The following is an 8,964-nucleotide window of genomic DNA, read 5'->3' as shown; positions in this document are numbered from 1 at the left end:
TATTGTAGCCTGGTGAGAGTCACTAATTCACGAATTTGATTTCAAGGTATCTTTCATGTACTTTGATCAAGCCTTCTATACAACTTTCCTCCACTCAGTTTATGATACTGCAAAGTTATAAAATGCTGTTGATAATGAGTTAATACGAGAAGGTCTCAAAGATCACATTATCCTAAGATTGGTCGGTATTCGATGTGTAACCACTCCACGGAAACAAAAGAATACGTCTCTCTACTACGCGAAAGTAGCGTTCTGTCCCCAAACTAGTGTCAACTGCATTAATCCTTGGGACAGTCTCTACCAAAATGGGACTAACGCGACTACTCATTTTGGTACTGCACCATTATGTAAAACAGCTCCTTTCATTCTCACTGGTACGAGAAGCAGGCGTAGATATTTTTATAAGTATATTTGCTGATGCCTCCTTTTAGGTTCTCACAATAAATGAACGAAACTGTGATCTCTAAAGTGAGCAAAGGACGGAATTGATGAAGGTGGTATATTAACATCATATTGGGCTGATTAATCTCGTACTGCACAGTTAAGGAAAATTAATTATTCCGGGCTTCAGATTAAATATCAGAGGCACTCAAACGAAATCGATAGAGATGGAAGAAAGTAAGTAAACTGTTTACTATTTGAAATGTAATCGCCGCTTTTCCCCACCGTGTGACAACATGGTTAATGCCTTGATGCAAAAATGGTTGCGATTGCTTACGGAACCGTGATTGTACCAAGGCTCTCACGTCTGTGTCCAAAGCAAGTCAATGCATAGCTTTCACCAGGGTTCCAAAAACAATCAAATCTCATGGAGTGAGATCGGGCATCGGTTGAAGATGTGTAAGGGCTTCCCAGCGAAACGTCTGCCGCCTAGTCGAGAGAACTGTGGCAACATGTGGACGTACATACATGTTCCAAGGTTGTTTAGACTATGCAGCAGAAGCTACGCTGTGATGACACCCTCTTCACAGGTCCGACCTCTCCCCATGTGATTTACATATTGCGGAAGCCCTGAGAAAAGACATTTGTGGCCACCGATTTACCTCAAAGAGGCGCACGTCTGGATACAGCCATTCTTCTACGATGGGATTGACCACTTTGTCTCATGGTGGGGTACATTTATTAAAAATGATGGCAATTACTTTCAAAGTTATATACAGTTTACTCACTTTATTTCCATCTGTGTCGTTTTCATCTGACTGACCGTTATAGTTAAGCACAGATACTAAGGTCGAAAAGCGGACTGGGAAAACTCCACACTTCTCCATGTAGCTCTTGTTCAACTCATCTCTAGTAATGATAAGGGGAAACAATGTCAGAATTTGTCAACGGATTTCGTAATCGACTGTACATTTCGTTTGCATCGTGCACTGCGTTTCGACCACTAAAGTACTTTGTCATACCAACATAAATGATGCTTTTTCTATTTTAAATGTGTTATAACCGAATTAAGTTACTGAAGCGAGACTTTCCGCAAATGAATGGTAGACCACAAAGTGTGATATGAATCAGCTCTCGCATTGCAACCACGTACAATCTTTTTGATGACAAATTTAACAATGAAGGCTGGTGTGTGCCTCCCTTTTATCACTTCTTGCAACGATTACAGCCACCTTGGAACACAAATTCAGCATATTTATTACATAACTAATTTGGAGAGATCTGCTTCGGGTGCACTAATATTTATTAAAACCACGACGGGTTTCGAGATTTTAAAAATCTCATCTTCAGATGGATAAAGTTATTGTAATGGTAAACATAACATGCCGTCTTGTCAGTCAGTGCAAGAACAAAAATCCACTTTTGGTTGGCGTTCCCGGGGCGGGAAGTTTTCTCAAGCAGGCACTGAAAGGAGCTCTTGCATGGGCTGGCCCGACCTCATGTTATGTGTTACTAAATACAATAATTTCATACACAGGAAGATGAGGTTTTAAAATTTCAAAACCGCTCGTGGTTTGAATAAATATTAGTTCAATTGAAGCCGATCTCTCTAAATTAATTATCATGCGTGTCCTACATACTCAATCTTGTGCTAATTTCTCAGAGTATTTAGCAAGTACTTTCAGTTCCAAAATTATGAGCGTATTGTTATTTTGGTATTTTCGTCATCTTTCGAATGCCAATCAAAACAGCCGTTTGCTTTTGCAGCTTAAAAACAAAGGTAAACCGGAGGCAGTAGGCTCTTCCATGTCACGAATAAAAATGAAAAGAACAGTGGAAATCGCATATTTAGTTTTGTTCACCTGGGGATAATCGGTTTGGTTTAAAACACCCACCATCAGACCAAGAATACGGAAAACCCATTAGGTGTTCTCAGAGCAATAGAAGACAATACCTTGTGGCATTACATAGCACCTCCGAGGCAGGTTCTTCATGTGCTCTGAAATCTTAGTCTTTTGTTGATTATTATTACCAAAAGCGACTACCTCCAGTAGAACGAAAAGACATGACGATGTGGATTGTTGCTCTTTATTGTGATACCAAGTACAGTCGCTGAAACTCCTGCATTATGCTGCAAATTCTTATTTCTCTGTGATATTGAACATTCATTTCAATCTTTCGGACGACACGACAGGTTAAATCATGGCGCTGAAACGGTATATCTTCAAACAGTGCTATAACGTTGTGGCAGAGCCTGCGAAAAATAGGTGTCCAGTTCGGATAGAAGTTTAAACACGTCAAACGGTTGTTCTTGTTGTGGTCTTCAGTCCTGAGACTGGTTTGATGCAGCTCTCCATGCTACTCTATCCTGTGCAAGCTTCTTCATCTCCCAGTACCTACTGCAACCTACATTTTTCTGAATCTGCTTGGTGTATTCATCTCTTGGTCTCCCTATACGATTTTTACCCTCCACGCTTCCCTCCAATACTGAATTGGTGATCCCTTGATGCCTCCGAACATGTCCTACCAATCGATCCCTTCTTCTAGTCAAGTTGTGCCACAAACTTCTCCCCAATCCTATTCAATAGCTCCTCATTACTTATGTGATCTACCCATCTAATCTTCAGCATTCTTCTGTAGCACCACATTTCAAAAGCTTGTATTCTCTTCTTGTCCAAACTATTTATCGTCCATGTTTCACTTCCATACATGGCTACACTCCATACAAATACTTTCAGAAATGACTTCTTCATACTGAAATCTATACTCGATGTTAACAAATTTCTCTTCTTCAGAAACACGTTCCTTGCCATTGCCAGTCTACATTTTATATCCTATGTACTTCGACCATCATCAATTATTTTGCTCCCCAAATAGCAAAACTCTTTTACTACTTTAAGTGTCTCATTTCCTAATCTAATACCCTCAGCATCTCCCGACTTAATTAGACTACATTCCATTATCCTCGTTTTGCTTTTGTTGATGTTCATCTTATATCACCCTTGCAAGACGCTATCCATTCCGTTCAACGGCTCTTCCAAGTCCTTTGCTGTCTCTGACAGAATTACAATGTCATTGGCGAACCTCAAGGTTTCAATTACTTCTCCATGGATTTTAATACCTACTCCTAATTTTTCTTTTGTTTCCTTCACTGCTTGCTCAATATACAGATTGCATAACATGGGGGAGAGACTACAACCCTGTCTCACTCCCTTCCCAACCACTGCTTCCCTTTCATGCAACTCAACTCTTGGAACTGCCATTTGGTTTCTGTACAAATTGTAAATAGCTTTTCGTTCCCTGTATTTTACCCCAAATACCTTCAGAATTTGAAAGAGAGTATTCCAGTCAACATTGTCGAAAGCTTTCTCTAAGTCTACAAATGCTAGAAACGTAGGTTTGCCTTTCCTTAATCTAGCTTCCAAGATAAGTCGTAGGGTCAGTATTGCCTCACGTGTTCCAATATTTCTTCGCGGATGTCGGCTTCTACTACTTTTTCCATTCGTCTGTAAAGAATTCGCGTTAGTATTTTGCAGCCGTGACTTATTAAACTGATAGTTCGGTAATTTTCACATCTGTCAACACCTGCTTTCTTTGGGATTGGGCGTCAAACGGTATAGGGAGGATTTCGCTAAGGAACGCAAACAAGTGATGATGCATCTCGTTTGCTTGCAACACTGGAGAGGTTGGTGGTGTACGGAGAACGAGAGGCAGGTCCGTTTCACCGCGACAAACACCGCAGCCGTGGCTGGCAGCAGACCAGACCGAGCAAGGCCGGCCGGTACTCTAGAAAACCGTCACACGCGCCGCTGGGGCAGCCGCCAACAACGTCTCGTACGCGCATGCGCAAAGCCACAAGTGGTGATGCCCGCCGCTGCCAGGGTGCGTGACCGTTTAGAGTCTCGCCACTCCCACTACCAGCTCTACAACCGTATTCACTCTCCGTGAGTCCCACAACACGATGAATTAATGTCTGGCGTACACCACTAGCAACCCCCCCCCCCCCCCCCCCCAGTCTAGGAATGAGGAATGTACTGCCGTGCTCCGGTAACTAAGTTATTCAAAGTGTTCATAATAAATTCCACTTACGACCAGAAGAAGAAGTTGTGTAGGTAATGTATACGTTTGCAACCCACAACAGATGAGCAACCACTGCCTCGTACACGAACAAACGTGTAAGACATTGTGTCTTAATATCACTCGTTTGTTGGGTTTACCATCGAGATCAGTGTACATCGTCATTAGAAGTAATAACATTAGCAGTCAAATATTATAACACTGTTCAATGGTAACTGCCGAACTGTATGGAGGTCATCGTTGCAAGAAGAGACACCGACCGCGTACCGTGAATCGTCAGTATAGAATTTTACGTGAGCAGTTTCTAGGTAAAAATCTGTTGATGTCGGTGGTAAATGTAACATTATTTTGCTGTTTCACAGGATCAGAAGAATGTCTCGAGTAGGTCTAGAGGTGCTGTGCGTTTACAGATTTCGGTCCTAAGATTTATTGAAGGGAATCAGTTCCTATCGTCAGTGACTGCACCGGGTTTGTTTTTAGTAGAGTAAAAAAACTTCCTTATCGTCTGCAATAACGTAGTGCCTTAAGGTGAAAAAATCAGCTGATACCCGCCTCCACTGAAATGTGAACATCAACACATATCTACGGATTTGTGCAAGAAAGTGTCGTAATACCTTTTTTGATCCAGGCAAGATGGTTCTAATAAAGATCAGTTGATATAAGATTTATTTATTTTACGTACAAAATATTAAAGCTTCGCTGTTTCTGTCTGTACTGCAGTGTTACGGTAATGGTTTATAGGTTGCAGAGTGTGATCGCGGAAGGGTGCAGTTGTCCGGTCGGCAACAATGTCGTTTCAGACACCTCATTGGATGTCTGGAAAGAATTCTTGACGGTAAATACCGGTGAAAATCAAGTATTTCGAAATTAAAGTGTTGACGCACAATTAAAATTCTCTTAAACATAGAGGGGAGCACTGCGAAATAGTCTAATGTGGCGGCTGAAATCCGTAACAGGAGAGCTAATTGTATATTGGGTTTCTAGAATTACGATACTGAACATAGTGGCTGTTAAGAATCAATCTATGCAACATTAAGAGTTCTGCTCCATTGTTTGGACACTCTGCCAATTCGGCCTGGTGGAACATGTTGAAGGGTTGTTGGAACGCATAGGATAGTGTGACACTGATGTCCATAGAATTGTAAATGGTAATCACAGGAGAGAAAGGTGACGTAGTTCTTGCTAAACCATCCTGCCGAAATTTATAGAAGTGGAGTTTGAGACAGGTTGTACAAATATTTTACCACCTCCATCGTATTTCGTGCGCAAAGATATGAAAACAGAGGCCAATCGTGAAGGTTACATGGTGTACGGTCTCATTTTCTTCTCGCCATACAGGGTCACATAGTTTTGCACACTGTCTGAGGTAGAATTAAGGAATGAAAGAACATATTTTTGAATAGCATACCTATTTACTAGGTTAAGTCGTAGGGATGGAAGGAAGCCTTACCTTTGAGTGACCTTAGCCATTAGAAAAGGAACTATGGCTTAAAATGGCATTTCCTGCGTACGAAATGCACAGTACATTAAAAATTTTCGTTAATACCTAGAAAAATGTCATACAGAGAAGCAGGAATTGAACTCTGGAGCGTACCTAAGAGTCGTGAGCTGACATTTAGTCGCTAGGTCACGAAGCCAAGTGCTAACGCTTCGGAACGCGAAGGCATACACAAGTAAACTAGGAAGCGCAAATACATTCGCACAGCTTGTTTTCACTACTTGTTTGCGAAACTCTGCAGTGGTATCTGATTCAGAGTAGTTAGAACGTTTGTAATATCCTGTGACGTAAGAGCGTGCTGAGTGTTCAACAGTAAGGAATTGAAAAATGTAAGCGACATGAAAATGTCAGCAGGAGCTGACGGTACAAGAAACTGTCTGAAGGTAAGTAGCAACTAAGTTTCTGTCATAAGGACACTAAATGGCTCTAGGTACTGCGACGCTGCCGCTGTTGCCTGTACGAGTAGCTCAGTGACGTGACTGTCCTGTGAGCCTACACTGCCTCCTACTCCGGTATAGAAACTCGGCACGTTAAGTTTATTTTTTCGGAGAGTGGTAGCCAATTTATGATGTCAAAACCTATATTGCAGCAAGATGGTGTGCATTATAAATATTTGTTTGTCATTAATGTCTCTACATGATCTTTTGTTTTCCGGCGGACGTTAAAACAACTGTTTTAATATCAGTCCAGTCTTGTTTGCCAGTATGGCCATTAAGGCAGCAACGCCAGAAAGAATATTACTGCTAGTACTACTACTATTGTGTAGCATTACTGAACATAGTACGGAACTAAGTGTAATTGTAAAAAAGTTGTGCTGATCGCCTAGCTGGATTCCACGAGCACTCCGAGTACATTGATTTGTTGTCAGATATTTTGAAACCGCTTTCAAACCTTCGTAATCTTATTGATAGTACTGGGAAAAAAGTGATAAGCATAATGATGATTGAAAATGTGGGGTACAGCCTATTTCCGATAGGTGGTTGAGGAATCTGCTCCACGCACCGTATTCACATTTGAAAATTCTTGGTGCTATGTTAGTGATTTTAGTTTTTTCCTTTGTTTTGTTTCCTTTACTTCGCTCATCGATAAAATAGTAAACTACACTACTGGCCATTAAAATTGGGTGTAGAGGTACAGCTGCCCATGCAGCTTCAACACGATACCACAGTTCATTAAGAGTAGTGACGCGTATTGTGACGAGCCAGTTGCCTCGGCCACCATTGACCAGACGTTTTCAGTTGCTGGGAGATCTGGAGAATGTGCTGGCCACGGCAGCAGTCGACCATTTTCTGTATCCAGAAAGGCCCGTAAATGACCTGCAACATGCGGTCGTGCATTATCCTGCTGAAATGTAGGGTTTCACAGGGTTCGAATGAAGGGCAGAGCCACGGGTCGTAACGCATCTGAAATATCTACATCTACATCTACATCTACATGACTACTCTGCAATTCACATTTAAGTGCTTGGCAGAGGGTTCATCGAACCACAATCATACTATCTCTCTACTATTCCACTCCCGAACAGCGAGCGGGAAAAACGAACACCTAAACCTTTCTGTTCGTGCTCTGATTTCTCTTATTTTATTTTGATAATCATTCCTACCTATGTAGGTTGGGCTCAACAAAATATTTTCGCATTCGGAAGAGAAAGTTGGTGATTGAAATTTCGTAAAAAGGTCTCGCCGCGACGAAAAACGTCTATGCTGTAATGACTTCCATCCCAACTCGTGTATCATATCTGCCACACTGATCAAAGTGCCGTCAATGCGAACAAGAGGTGACCGAGACATGAAACCAGGGGCACACCATACCATCATGCCAGGTGATACGATAGTTTGGCGATGACGAATACACGCTTCCAATGTGCGTTCACCGCGATACCGCGAAACACGGATATGACCATCATGATGCTGTAAAAAGAACCTGCATTCATCCGAAAAAATGACGTTTTGCCATTCGTGCACCCAGGTTAGTCGTTGATTACACCATCGTAGGCGCTCCTGTCTGTGAATCAGCGTCAAGGCTAACCGCAGCCATGGTCTCCGAGCTGATAGTCCATGCTGCTGCAAACGTCATCGAACTGTTGGTGCAGTTGGTTGTTTTGCAAAAGCCCCCATCTGTTGACTCAGGGATCGAGACGTGGCTGCACGGTCCGTTACAGCCATGCGGGTAAGTTGCCTGTCATCTCGACTGCTAGTGATACGAGGCCGTTAGGATCCAGCACGGTGTTCCGTATTACCCTCCTGAAACCACCGATTCCATATTCTGATGAACAGTCATTGGATCTCGATCAACGCGAGCATCAATATCGCGATACGATAAACCGCAATCGCGATAGGCTACAATCCGACCTTTATCAAAGTCGGATACGTATTTCTCCTCCTTACACGAGGCATCACAACAACGTTTCACCAGGCAACGGCGGTCAACTGCTGTTTGTGTATTAGGAAATCGGTTGGAAACTTTCATCATGTCAGCACGTTCTAGGTGTCGCCACCGGCGCCAAGATTGTGTGAATGCTCAGAAAAGCTAATCATTCGCATATCACAGCACCTTCTTCCTGTCGGTTAAATTTCGCGTCTGTAGCACGTCATCTTCGTGGTGTAGCAATTTCAATGGCCAGTAGTGTAGAAGCAGATGAATTACAATATTGGCGTTAAAACTCATATTGTTTCCATATCTCGCTAGTTAACTACGAGGGGTGATCAGTAATTAAGGTACAGATTATTATGGCACGCCAAGTAACTTTTATTGAAGAAAAGAAGGAAGACTGGAGTTCAGCGTCTCGCCGATATGAAGGTCATTAGAAATGGAGCACCAGCTCAGATTGTTTGGAGGATGGGCAAGGAAAGCCACCGTGTCCTTTTAGAGGGGTAAATCACAGAAAACCTAAACCTGGATGACCGGCCGTGGATTTCAGCATCCATCCTTCGGGCTGAGTGTCCAGTGTGCTAACTACTGTGCCACCTAGCTCGATAATTTTTGTCGAATGTTGCATCACACTTCAA

The sequence above is a fragment of the Schistocerca gregaria genome, chromosome 8, assembly GCF_023897955.1.
Source record: "Schistocerca gregaria isolate iqSchGreg1 chromosome 8, iqSchGreg1.2, whole genome shotgun sequence".
NCBI lineage: Eukaryota > Metazoa > Arthropoda > Insecta > Orthoptera > Acrididae > Schistocerca > Schistocerca gregaria.
Note: the sequence above shows the minus strand (reverse complement) of the source record.